Genomic DNA, 12,819 nt, shown 5'->3' on the forward strand with positions numbered 1-12,819 from the left:
GGAAAATAGGCATCCACCAACTTTACAGACAACTTGTTCTCCTTGCTCCTACAACCTCCATCCTTGCACAGTTTGTTATTCTTCCAGGTAACATAGTAACAAATCCAAATTGCTGCTCTCTTTGTAGGCAAGCAAGGGTTTGTTGCAACTGCAATTCTTACTTCTTCTTGAAATGTAGGGACCACAGTACATTCCATCACATCCATCTAGTGTACACAGGTAGGTCCATTGTGACGGGCGGGCGGGCGGGCGGTCGGGCTGGCTGCTTTAATGGCTGTTTGCTGTTCCCCTACTCCACTCCACTATTTGACTATGGTGCTGCATCAATCAGTGGCTGGCTCAGGTGCAGCTCTTTAACCTACCTAGGAGGGAGGGCGGAGAGAAGACAAGGAAGGTGAATGAGCTGTTCCAATGTGAAATGCCGGAAACACAGAAACACAGACGACACAAAACAAGAGGTGGCAATGTATTAATTAATTGCATTTAATAAATTAGCTCATTATCACACATGACTGTACAAATGCATTGTCCAACAGGTGTTGAAATAATGGGATTAAAAGGGGAGATCCCATCCGAAAGACAAAAACAATGGCAAACACAAAAAGCACTTTTGGAATCTGATTTTAGTAAACACATAAGGAAAGGGTGCACCGGTCCTGGAAATACTGCAATACCAGGTCAATGCGTGGAGTGGACAGAGCAAGCTCTATTTCCATCTCCCTGTTCTAAAAATCCATTTAATATATGGTCCCCAGATAGGGGACGTATCAGATATTAAACTGATAAGAACAGATACTACACTTGATCTTAGCCAAAAGGCCGAGAAGCGATAACCCGAACGTGCCGCGCGTTTTGCTTCTTTTGCTTGCACCACAATGCAGTGCTGAAAGAGGAGGAATCGACATAAAAACGCCTTCCTGGCAACGCCCAAATGCCCTCCTGCCGTGCAAACATTGGCAGCAGCAGCAGCAGCAGTAAGTGCATGCCCACTGCCACCCCTTCTCCTTTCACACCTTGTATCAGCTTTAATCCAGTCCAGTGCTGCCTGCTGAGCAGCACTGACCAACACTGCCTGGGCCCAGGCTTTTATCTCTGAGGCCCCATTATGATGTCAGAAAGCTGGCTCTGGCTCCTGAGGTCTCCACTATGACACGTGCAAAGTTCCGTCTGAACTTTATATAAGACGGTGCGGCTCAGTCAGTCACTCAGTGTTGCCTGAGAGGGCAACACTGCAACAGCCGGCCCCCAGGCTGTCTTTTTTTTGCACAGCTAGTTGCCTCCAGGAGGCCACAAGAGGGAGACAAGGGACTGCAAAATGGAAAATAGGCATCCACGAACTTTACAGACAACTTGTTCTCCTTGCTCCTACAACCTCCATCCTTGCACAGTTTGTTATTCTTCCAGGTAACATAGTAACAAATCCAAATTGCTGCTCTCTTTGTAGGCAAGCAAGGGTTTGTTGCAACTGCAATTCTTACTTCTTCTTGAAATGTAGGGACCACAGTACATTCCATCACATCCATCTAGTGTACACAGGTAGGTCCATTGTGACGGGCGGGCGGGCGGGCTGGCTGGCTGCTTTAATGGCTGTTTGCTGTTCCCCTACTCCACTCCACTATTTGACTATGGTGCTGCATCAATCAGTGGCTGGCTCAGGTGCAGCTCTTTAACCTACCTAGGAGGGAGGGCGGAGAGAAGACAAGGAAGGTGAATGAGCTGTTCCAATGTGAAATGCCGGAAATACAGAAACACAGACGACACAAAACAAGAGGTGGCAATGTATTAATTAATTGCATTTAATAAATTAGCTCATTATCACACATGACTGTACAAATGCATTGTCCAACAGGTGTTGAAATAATGGGATTAAAAGGGGAGATCCCATCCGAAAGACAAAAACAATGGCAAACACAAAAAGCACTTTTGGAATCTGATTTTAGTAAACACATAAGGAAAGGGTGCACCGGTCCTGGAAATACTGCAATACCAGGTCAATGCGTGGAGTGGACAGAGCAAGCTCTATTTCCATCTCCCTGTTCTAAAAATCCATTTAATATATGGTCCCCAGATAGGGGACGTATCAGATATTAAACTGATAAGAACAGATACTACACTTGATCTTAGCCAAAAGGCCGAGAAGCGATAACCCGAACGTGCCGCGCGTTTTGCTTCTTTTGCTTGCACCACAATGCAGTGCTGAAAGAGGAGGAATCGACATAAAAACGCCTTCCTGGCAACGCCCAAATGCCCTCCTGCCGTGCAAACACTGGCAGCAGCAGCAGCAGCAGCAGCAGCAGTAAGTGCATGCCCACTGCCACCCCTTCTCCTTTCACACCTTGTATCAGCTTTAATCCAGTCCAGTGCTGCCTGCTGAGCAGCACTGACCAACACTGCCTGGGCCCAGGCTTTTATCTCTGAGGCCCCATTATGATGTCAGAAAGCTGGCTCTGGCTCCTGAGGTCTCCACTATGACACGTGCAAAGTTCCGTCTGAACTTTATATAAGACGGTGCGGCTCAGTCAGTTACTCAGTGTTGCCTGAGAGGGCAACACTGCAACAGCCGGCCCCCAGGCTGTCTTTTTTTTGCACAGCTAGTTGCCTCCAGGAGGCCACAAGAGGGAGACAAGGGACTGCAAAATGGAAAATAGGCATCCACCAACTTTACAGACAACTTGTTCTCCTTGCTCCTACAACCTCCATCCTTGCACAGTTTGTTATTCTTCCAGGTAACATAGTAACAAATCCAAATTGCTGCTCTCTTTGTAGGCAAGCAAGGGTTTGTTGCAACTGCAATTCTTACTTCTTCTTGAAATGTAGGGACCACAGTACATTCCATCACATCCATCTAGTGTACACAGGTAGGTCCATTGTGACGGGCGGGCGGGCGGGCGGCCTGGCTGGCTGCTTTAATGGCTGTTTGCTGTTCCCCTACTCCACTCCACTATTTGACTATGGTGCTGCATCAATCAGTGGCTGGCTCAGGTGCAGCTCTTTAACCTACCTAGGAGGGAGGGCGGAGAGAAGACAAGGAAGGTGAATGAGCTGTTCCAATGTGAAATGCCGGAAACACAGAAACACAGACGACACAAAACAAGAGGTGGCAATGTATAAATTAATTGCATTTAATAAATTAGCTCATTATCACACATGACTGTACAAATGCATTGTCCAACAGGTGTTGAAATAATGGGATTAAAAGGGGAGATCCCATCCGAAAGACAAAAACAATGGCAAACACAAAAAGCACTTTTGGAATCTGATTTTAGTAAACACATAAGGAAAGGGTGCACCGGTCCTGGAAATACTGCAATACCAGGTCAATGCGTGGAGTGGACAGAGCAAGCTCTATTTCCATCTCCCTGTTCTAAAAATCCATTTAATATATGGTCCCCAGATAGGGGACGTATCAGATATTAAACTGATAAGAACAGATACTACACTTGATCTTAGCCAAAAGGCCGAGAAGCGATAACCCGAACGTGCCGCGCGTTTTGCTTCTTTTGCTTGCACCACAATGCAGTGCTGAAAGAGGAGGAATCGACATAAAAACGCCTTCCTGGCAACGCCCAAATGCCCTCCTGCCGTGCAAACACTGGCAGCAGCAGCAGTAAGTGCATGCCCACTGTCACCCCTTCTCCTTTCACACCTTGTATCAGCTTTAATCCAGTCCAGTGCTGCCTGCTGAGCAGCACTGACCAACACTGCCTGGGCCCAGGCTTTTATCTCTGAGGCCCCATTATGATGTCAGAAAGCTGGCTCTGGCTCCTGAGGTCTCCACTATGACACGTGCAAAGTTCCGTCTGAACTTTATATAAGACGGTGCGGCTCAGTCAGTCACTCAGTGTTGCCTGAGAGGGCAACACTGCAACAGCCGGCCCCCAGGCTGTCTTTTTTTTGCACAGCTAGTTGCCTCCAGGAGGCCACAAGAGGGAGACAAGGGACTGCAAAATGGAAAATAGGCATCCACCAACTTTACAGACAACTTGTTCTCCTTGCTCCTACAACCTCCATCCTTGCACAGTTTGTTATTCTTCCAGGTAACATAGTAACAAATCCAAATTGCTGCTCTCTTTGTAGGCAAGCAAGGGTTTGTTGCAACTGCAATTCTTACTTCTTCTTGAAATGTAGGGACCACAGTACATTCCATCACATCCATCTAGTGTACACAGGTAGGTCCATTGTGACGGGCGGGCGGGCGGGCTGGCTGCTTTAATGGCTGTTTGCTGTTCCCCTACTCCACTCCACTATTTGACTATGGTGCTGCATCAATCAGTGGCTGGCTCAGGTGCAGCTCTTTAACCTACCTAGGAGGGAGGGCGGAGAGAAGACAAGGAAGGTGAATGAGCTGTTCCAATGTGAAATGCCGGAAACACAGAAACATAGACGACACAAAACAAGAGGTGGCAATGTATTAATTAATTGCATTTAATAAATTAGCTCATTATCACACATGACTGTACAAATGCATTGTCCAACAGGTGTTGAAATAATGGGATTAAAAGGGGAGATCCCATCCGAAAGACAAAAACAATGGCAAACACAAAAAGCACCTTTGGAATCTGATTTTAGTAAACACATAAGGAAAGGGTGCACCGGTCCTGGAAATACTGCAATACCAGGTCAATGCGTGGAGTGGACAGAGCAAGCTCTATTTCCATCTCCCTGTTCTAAAAATCCATTTAATATATGGTCCCCAGATAGGGGACGTATCAGATATTAAACTGATAAGAACAGATACTACACTTGATCTTAGCCAAAAGGCCGAGAAGCGATAACCCGAACGTGCCGCGCGTTTTGCTTCTTTTGCTTGCACCACAATGCAGTGCTGAAAGAGGAGGAATCGACATAAAAACGCCTTCCTGGCAACGCCCAAATGCCCTCCTGCCGTGCAAACACTGGCAGCAGCAGCAGCAGCAGCAGTAAGTGCATGCCCACTGCCACCCCTTCTCCTTTCACACCTTGTATCAGCTTTAATCCAGTCCAGTGCTGCCTGCTGAGCAGCACTGACCAACACTGCCTGGGCCCAGGCTTTTATCTCTGAGGCCCCATTATGATGTCAGAAAGCTGGCTCTGGCTCCAGAGGTCTCCACTATGACACGTGCAAAGTTCCGTCTGAACTTTATATAAGACGGTGCGGCTCAGTCAGTCACTCAGTGTTGCCTGAGAGGGCAACACTGCAACAGCCGGCCCCCAGGCTGTCTTTTTTTTGCACAGCTAGTTGCCTCCAGGAGGCCACAAGAGGGAGACAAGGGACTGCAAAATGGAAAATAGGCATCCACCAACTTTACAGACAACTTGTTCTCCTTGCTCCTACAACCTCCATTCTTGCACAGTTTGTTATTCTTCCAGGTAACATAGTAACAAATCCAAATTGCTGCTCTCTTTGTAGGCAAGCAAGGGTTTGTTGCAACTGCAATTCTTACTTCTTCTTGAAATGTAGGGACCACAGTACATTCCATCACATCCATCTAGTGTACACAGGTAGGTCCATTGTGACGGGCGGGCGGGCGGGCGGGCGGGCTGGCTGGCTGCTTTAATGGCTGTTTGCTGTTCCCCTACTCCACTCCACTATTTGACTATGGTGCTGCATCAATCAGTGGCTGGCTCAGGTGCAGCTCTTTAACCTACCTAGGAGGGAGGGCGGAGAGAAGACAAGGAAGGTGAATGAGCTGTTCCAATGTGAAATGCCGGAAACACAGAAACACAGACGACACAAAACAAGAGGTGGCAATGTATTAATTAATTGCATTTAATAAATTAGCTCATTATCACACATGACTGTACAAATGCATTGTCCAACAGGTGTTGAAATAATGGGATTAAAAGGGGAGATCCCATCCGAAAGACAAAAACAATGGCAAACACAAAAAGCACTTTTGGAATCTGATTTTAGTAAACACATAAGGAAAGGGTGCACCGGTCCTGGAAATACTGCAATACCAGGTCAATGCGTGGAGTGGACAGAGCAAGCTCTATTTCCATCTCCCTGTTCTAAAAATCCATTTAATATATGGTCCCCAGATAGGGGACGTATCAGATATTAAACTGATAAGAACAGATACTACACTTGATCTTAGCCAAAAGGCCGAGAAGCGATAACCCGAACGTGCCGCGCGTTTTGCTTCTTTTGCTTGCACCACAATGCAGTGCTGAAAGAGGAGGAATCGACATAAAAACGCCTTCCTGGCAACGCCCAAATGCCCTCCTGCCGTGCAAACACTGGCAGCAGCAGCAGCAGCAGTAAGTGCATGCCCACTGCCACCCCTTCTCCTTTCACACCTTGTATCAGCTTTAATCCAGTCCAGTGCTGCCTGCTGAGCAGCACTGACCAACACTGCCTGGGCCCAGGCTTTTATCTCTGAGGCCCCATTATGATGTCAGAAAGCTGGCTCTGGCTCCTGAGGTCTCCACTATGACACGTGCAAAGTTCCGTCTGAACTTTATATAAGACGGTGCGGCTCAGTCAGTCACTCAGTGTTGCCTGAGAGGGCAACACTGCAACAGCCGGCCCCCAGGCTGTCTTTTTTTTGCACAGCTAGTTGCCTCCAGGAGGCCACAAGAGGGAGACAAGGGACTGCAAAATGGAAAATAGGCATCCACCAACTTCACAGACAACTTGTTCTCCTTGCTCCTACAACCTCCATCCTTGCACAGTTTGTTATTCTTCCAGGTAACATAGTAACAAATCCAAATTGCTGCTCTCTTTGTAGGCAAGCAAGGGTTTGTTGCAACTGCAATTCTTACTTCTTCTTGAAATGTAGGGACCACAGTACATTCCATCACATCCATCTAGTGTACACAGGTAGGTCCATTGTGACGGGCGGGCGGGCGGGCGGGCTGGCTGCTTTAATGGCTGTTTGCTGTTCCCCTACTCCACTCCACTATTTGACTATGGTGCTGCATCAATCAGTGGCTGGCTCAGGTGCAGCTCTTTAACCTACCTAGGAGGGAGGGCGGAGAGAAGACAAGGAAGGTGAATGAGCTGTTCCAATGTGAAATGCCGGAAACACAGAAACACAGACGACACAAAACAAGAGGTGGCAATGTATTAATTAATTGCATTTAATAAATTAGCTCATTATCACACATGACTGTACAAATGCATTGTCCAACAGGTGTTGAAATAATGGGATTAAAAGGGGAGATCCCATCCGAAAGACAAAAACAATGGCAAACACAAAAAGCACTTTTGGAATCTGATTTTAGTAAACACATAAGGAAAGGGTGCACCGGTCCTGGAAATACTGCAATACCAGGTCAATGCGTGGAGTGGACAGAGCAAGCTCTATTTCCATCTCCCTGTTCTAAAAATCCATTTAATATATGGTCCCCAGATAGGGGACGTATCAGATATTAAACTGATAAGAACAGATACTACACTTGATCTTAGCCAAAAGGCCGAGAAGCGATAACCCGAACGTGCCGCGCGTTTTGCTTCTTTTGCTTGCACCACAATGCAGTACTGAAAGAAGAGGAATCGACATAAAAACGCCTTCCTGGCAACGCCCAAATGCCCTCCTGCCGTGCAAACACTGGCAGCAGCAGCAGCAGCAGCACCAGCGGCAGTAAGTGCATGCCCACTGCCACCCCTTCTCCTTTCACACCTTGTATCAGCTTTAATCCAGTCCAGTGCTGCCTGCTGAGCAGCACTGACCAACACTGCCTGGGCCCAGGCTTTTATCTCTGAGGCCCCATTATGATGTCAGAAAGCTGGCTCTGGCTCCTGAGGTCTCCACTATGACACGTGCAAAGTTCCGTCTGAACTTTATATAAGACGGTGCGGCTCAGTCAGTCACTCAGTGTTGCCTGAGAGGGCAACACTGCAACAGCCGGCCCCCAGGCTGTCTTTTTTTTGCACAGCTAGTTGCCTCCAGGAGGCCACAAGAGGGAGACAAGGGACTGCAAAATGGAAAATAGGCATCCACCAACTTTACAGACAACTTGTTCTCCTTGCTCCTACAACCTCCATCCTTGCACAGTTTGTTATTCTTCCAGGTAACATAGTAACAAATCCAAATTGCTGCTCTCTTTGTAGGCAAGCAAGGGTTTGTTGCAACTGCAATTCTTACTTCTTCTTGAAATGTAGGGACCACAGTACATTCCATCACATCCATCTAGTGTACACAGGTAGGTCCATTGTGACGGGCGGGCGGGCGGGCGGGCTGGCTGCTTTAATGGCTGTTTGCTGTTCCCCTACTCCACTCCACTATTTGACTATGGTGCTGCATCAATCAGTGGCTGGCTCAGGTGCAGCTCTTTAACCTACCTAGGAGGGAGGGCGGAGAGAAGACAAGGAAGGTGAATGAGCTGTTCCAATGTGAAATGCCGGAAACACAGAAACACAGACGACACAAAACAAGAGGTGGCAATGTATTAATTAATTGCATTTAATAAATTAGCGCATTATCACACATGACTGTACAAATGCATTGTCCAACAGGTGTTGAAATAATGGGATTAAAAGGGGAGATCCCATCCGAAAGACAAAAACAATGGCAAACACAAAAAGCACTTTTGGAATCTGATTTTAGTAAACACATAAGGAAAGGGTGCACCGGTCCTGGAAATACTGCAATACCAGGTCAATGCGTGGAGTGGACAGAGCAAGCTCTATTTCCATCTCCCTGTTCTAAAAATCCATTTAATATATGGTCCCCAGATAGGGGACGTATCAGATATTAAACTGATAAGAACAGATACTACACTTGATCTTAGCCAAAAGGCCGAGAAGCGATAACCCGAACGTGCCGCGCGTTTTGCTTCTTTTGCTTGCACCACAATGCAGTGCTGAAAGAGGAGGAATCGACATAAAAACGCCTTCCTGGCAACGCCCAAATGCCCTCCTGCCGTGCAAACACTGGCAGCAGCAGCAGCAGTAAGTGCATGCCCACTGCCACCCCTTCTCCTTTCACACCTTGTATCAGCTTTAATCCAGTCCAGTGCTGCCTGCTGAGCAGCACTGACCAACACTGCCTGGGCCCAGGCTTTTATCTCTGAGGCCCCATTATGATGTCAGAAAGCTGGCTCTGGCTCCTGAGGTCTCCACTATGACACGTGCAAAGTTCCGTCTGAACTTTATATAAGACGGTGCGGCTCAGTCAGTCACTCAGTGTTGCCTGAGAGGGCAACACTGCAACAGCCGGCCCCCAGGCTGTCTTTTTTTTGCACAGCTAGTTGCCTCCAGGAGGCCACAAGAGGGAGACAAGGGACTGCAAAATGGAAAATAGGCATCCACCAACTTTACAGACAACTTGTTCTCCTTGCTCCTACAACCTCCATCCTTGCACAGTTTGTTATTCTTCCAGGTAACATAGTAACAAATCCAAATTGCTGCTCTCTTTGTAGGCAAGCAAGGGTTTGTTGCAACTGCAATTCTTACTTCTTCTTGAAATGTAGGGACCTCAGTACATTCCATCACATCCATCTAGTGTACACAGGTAGGTCCATTGTGACGGGCGGGCGGGCGGGCGGGCGGGCTGGCTGGCTGCTTTAATGGCTGTTTGCTGTTCCCCTACTCCACTCCACTATTTGACTATGGTGCTGCATCAATCAGTGGCTGGCTCAGGTGCAGCTCTTTAACCTACCTAGGAGGGAGGGCGGAGAGAAGACAAGGAAGGTGAATGAGCTGTTCCAATGTGAAATGCCGGAAACACAGACACACAGACGACACAAAACAAGAGGTGGCAATGTATTAATTAATTGCATTTAATAAATTAGCTCATTATCACACATGACTGTACAAATGCATTGTCCAACAGGTGTTGAAATAATGGGATTAAAAGGGGAGATCCCATCCGAAAGACAAAAACAATGGCAAACACAAAAAGCACTTTTGGAATCTGATTTTAGTAAACACATAAGGAAAGGGTGCACCGGTCCTGGAAATACTGCAATACCAGGTCAATGCGTGGAGTGGACAGAGCAAGCTCTATTTCCATCTCCCTGTTCTAAAAATCCATTTAATATATGGTCCCCAGATAGGGGACGTATCAGATATTAAACTGATAAGAACAGATACTACACTTGATCTTAGCCAAAAGGCCGAGAAGCGATAACCCGAACGTGCCGCGCGTTTTGCTTCTTTTGCTTGCACCACAATGCAGTGCTGAAAGAGGAGGAATCGACATAAAAACGACTTCCTGGCAACGCCCAAATGCCCTCCTGCCGTGCAAACACTGGCAGCAGCAGCAGCAGTAGCAGCAGCAGTAAGTGCATGCCCACTGCCACCCCTTCTCCTTTCACACCTTGTATCAGCTTTAATCCAGTCCAGTGCTGCCTGCTGAGCAGCACTGACCAACACTGCCTGGGCCCAGGCTTTTATCTCTGAGGCCCCATTATGATGTCAGAAAGCTGGCTCTGGCTCCTGAGGTCTCCACTATGACACGTGCAAAGTTCCGTCTGAACTTTATATAAGACGGTGCGGCTCAGTCAGTCACTCAGTGTTGCCTGAGAGGGCAACACTGCAACAGCCGGCCCCCAGGCTGTCTTTTTTTTTGCACAGCTAGTTGCCTCCAGGAGGTCACAAGAGGGAGACAAGGGACTGCAAAATGGAAAATAGGCATCCACCAACTTTACAGACAACTTGTTCTCCTTGCTCCTACAACCTCCATCCTTGCACAGTTTGTTATTCTTCCAGGTAACATAGTAACAAATCCAAATTGCTGCTCTCTTTGTAGGCAAGCAAGGGTTTGTTGCAACTGCAATTCTTACTTCTTGAAATGTAGGGACCACAGTACATTCCATCACATCCATCTAGTGTACACAGGTAGGTCCATTGTGACGGGCGGGCGGGCGGGCTGGCTGCTTTAATGGCTGTTTGCTGTTCCCCTACTCCACTCCACTATTTGACTATGGTGCTGCATCAATCAGTGGCTGGCTCAGGTGCAGCTCTTTAACCTACCTAGGAGGGAGGGCGGAGAGAAGACAAGGAAGGTGAATGAGCTGTTCCAATGTGAAATGCCGGAAACACAGAAACACAGACGACACAAAACAAGAGGTGGCAATGTATTAATTAATTGCATTTAATAAATTAGCTCATTATCACACATGACTGTACAAATGCATTGTCCAACAGGTGTTGAAATAATGGGATTAAAAGGGGAGATCCCATCCGAAAGACAAAAACAATGGCAAACACAAAAAGCACTTTTGGAATCTGATTTTAGTAAACACATAAGGAAAGGGTGCACCGGTCCTGGAAATACTGCAATACCAGGTCAATGCGTGGAGTGGACAGAGCAAGCTCTATTTCCATCTCCCTGTTCTAAAAATCCATTTAATATATGGTCCCCAGATAGGGGACGTATCAGATATTAAACTGATAAGAACAGATACTACACTTGATCTTAGACAAAAGGCCGAGAAGCGATAACCCGAACGTGCCGTGCGTTTTGCTTCTTTTGCTTGCACCACAATGCAGTGCTGAAAGAGGAGGAATCGACATAAAAACGCCTTCCTGGCAATGCCCAAATGCCCTCCTGCCGTGCAAACACTGGCAGCAGCAGCAGCAGCAGTAAGTGCATGCCCACTGCCACCCCTTCTCCTTTCACACCTTGTATCAGCTTTAATCCAGTCCAGTGCTGCCTGCTGAGCAGCACTGACCAACACTGCCTGGGCCCAGGCTTTTATCTCTGAGGCCCCATTATGATGTCAGAAAGCTGGCTCTGGCTCCTGAGGTCTCCACTATGACACGTGCAAAGTTCCGTCTGAACTTTATATAAGACGGTGCGGCTCAGTCAGTCACTCAGTGTTGCCTGAGAGGGCAACACTGCAACAGCCGGCCCCCAGGCTGTCTTTTTTTTGCACAGCTAGTTGCCTCCAGGAGGCCACAAGAGGGAGACAAGGGACTGCAAAATGGAAAATAGGCATCCACCAACTTTACAGACAACTTGTTCTCCTTGCTCCTACAACCTCCATCCTTGCACAGTTTGTTATTCTTCCAGGTAACATAGTAACAAATCCAAATTGCTGCTCTCTTTGTAGGCAAGCAAGGGTTTGTTGCAACTGCAATTCTTACTTCTTCTTGAAATGTAGGGACCACAGTACATTCCATCACATCCATCTAGTGTACACAGGTAGGTCCATTGTGACGGGCGGGCGGGCGGGCGGTCGGGCTGGCTGCTTTAATGGCTGTTTGCTGTTCCCCTACTCCACTCCACTATTTGACTATGGTGCTGCATCAATCAGTGGCTGGCTCAGGTGCAGCTCTTTAACCTACCTAGGAGGGAGGGCGGAGAGAAGACAAGGAAGGTGAATGAGCTGTTCCAATGTGAAATGCCGGAAACACAGAAACACAGACGACACAAAACAAGAGGTGGCAATGTATTAATTAATTGCATTTAATAAATTAGCTCATTATCACACATGACTGTACAAATGCATTGTCCAACAGGTGTTGAAATAATGGGATTAAAAGGGTAGATCCCATCCGAAAGACAAAAACAATGGCAAACACAAAAAGCACTTTTGGAATCTGATTTTAGTAAACACATAAGGAAAGGGTGCACCGGTCCTGGAAATACTGCAATACCAGGTCAATGCGTGGAGTGGAAAGAGCAAGCTCTATTTCCATCTCCCTGTTCTAAAAATCCATTTAATATATGGTCCCCAGATAGGGGACGTATCAGATATTAAACTGATAAGAGCAGATACTACACTTGATCTTAGCCAAAAGGCCGAGAAGCGATAACCCGAACGTGCCGCGCGTTTTGCTTCTTTTGCTTGCACCACAATGCAGTGCTGAAAGAGGAGGAATCGACATAAAAACGCCTTCCTGGCAACGCCCAAATGCCCTCCTGCCGTGCAAACACTGGCAGCAGC

The 12,819-nt window shown here is 47.3% G+C and overlaps 10 non-coding genes across 10 annotated transcripts; all 10 read right to left on the bottom strand.

Annotated features, from left to right (window-relative positions):
* Nucleotides 1–640: 640 nt before the first annotated feature.
* On the bottom strand, nucleotides 641–831 carry LOC142721751 (U2 spliceosomal RNA). The gene has a single exon (XR_012874158.1). It is a non-coding gene; the product is annotated as a U2 spliceosomal RNA (small nuclear RNA).
* A 1,122-nt stretch (nucleotides 832–1,953) lies between these two features.
* Nucleotides 1,954–2,144, bottom strand: LOC142721752 (U2 spliceosomal RNA). Its single transcript, XR_012874159.1, has one exon. It is a non-coding gene; the product is annotated as a U2 spliceosomal RNA (small nuclear RNA).
* Nucleotides 2,145–3,279: 1,135 nt separating this feature from the next.
* LOC142721754 (U2 spliceosomal RNA) lies at nucleotides 3,280–3,470 on the bottom strand. Its single transcript, XR_012874160.1, has one exon. It is a non-coding gene; the product is annotated as a U2 spliceosomal RNA (small nuclear RNA).
* Nucleotides 3,471–4,582: 1,112 nt separating this feature from the next.
* On the bottom strand, nucleotides 4,583–4,773 carry LOC142721756 (U2 spliceosomal RNA). The gene has a single exon (XR_012874161.1). It is a non-coding gene; the product is annotated as a U2 spliceosomal RNA (small nuclear RNA).
* Nucleotides 4,774–5,906: 1,133 nt separating this feature from the next.
* On the bottom strand, nucleotides 5,907–6,097 carry LOC142721757 (U2 spliceosomal RNA). Its single transcript, XR_012874162.1, has one exon. It is a non-coding gene; the product is annotated as a U2 spliceosomal RNA (small nuclear RNA).
* A 1,122-nt stretch (nucleotides 6,098–7,219) lies between these two features.
* Nucleotides 7,220–7,410, bottom strand: LOC142721758 (U2 spliceosomal RNA). Its single transcript, XR_012874163.1, has one exon. It is a non-coding gene; the product is annotated as a U2 spliceosomal RNA (small nuclear RNA).
* Nucleotides 7,411–8,544: 1,134 nt separating this feature from the next.
* On the bottom strand, nucleotides 8,545–8,735 carry LOC142721759 (U2 spliceosomal RNA). The gene has a single exon (XR_012874165.1). It is a non-coding gene; the product is annotated as a U2 spliceosomal RNA (small nuclear RNA).
* A 1,127-nt stretch (nucleotides 8,736–9,862) lies between these two features.
* On the bottom strand, nucleotides 9,863–10,053 carry LOC142721760 (U2 spliceosomal RNA). The gene has a single exon (XR_012874166.1). It is a non-coding gene; the product is annotated as a U2 spliceosomal RNA (small nuclear RNA).
* Nucleotides 10,054–11,178: 1,125 nt separating this feature from the next.
* LOC142721782 (U2 spliceosomal RNA) lies at nucleotides 11,179–11,369 on the bottom strand. Its single transcript, XR_012874184.1, has one exon. It is a non-coding gene; the product is annotated as a U2 spliceosomal RNA (small nuclear RNA).
* A 1,126-nt stretch (nucleotides 11,370–12,495) lies between these two features.
* On the bottom strand, nucleotides 12,496–12,686 carry LOC142721773 (U2 spliceosomal RNA). The gene has a single exon (XR_012874177.1). It is a non-coding gene; the product is annotated as a U2 spliceosomal RNA (small nuclear RNA).
* Nucleotides 12,687–12,819: the final 133 nt, after the last annotated feature.

This window comes from Rhinoderma darwinii, unplaced genomic scaffold (genome assembly GCF_050947455.1).
Source record: "Rhinoderma darwinii isolate aRhiDar2 unplaced genomic scaffold, aRhiDar2.hap1 Scaffold_518, whole genome shotgun sequence".
Taxonomy (NCBI): Eukaryota; Metazoa; Chordata; class Amphibia; order Anura; family Rhinodermatidae; genus Rhinoderma; species Rhinoderma darwinii.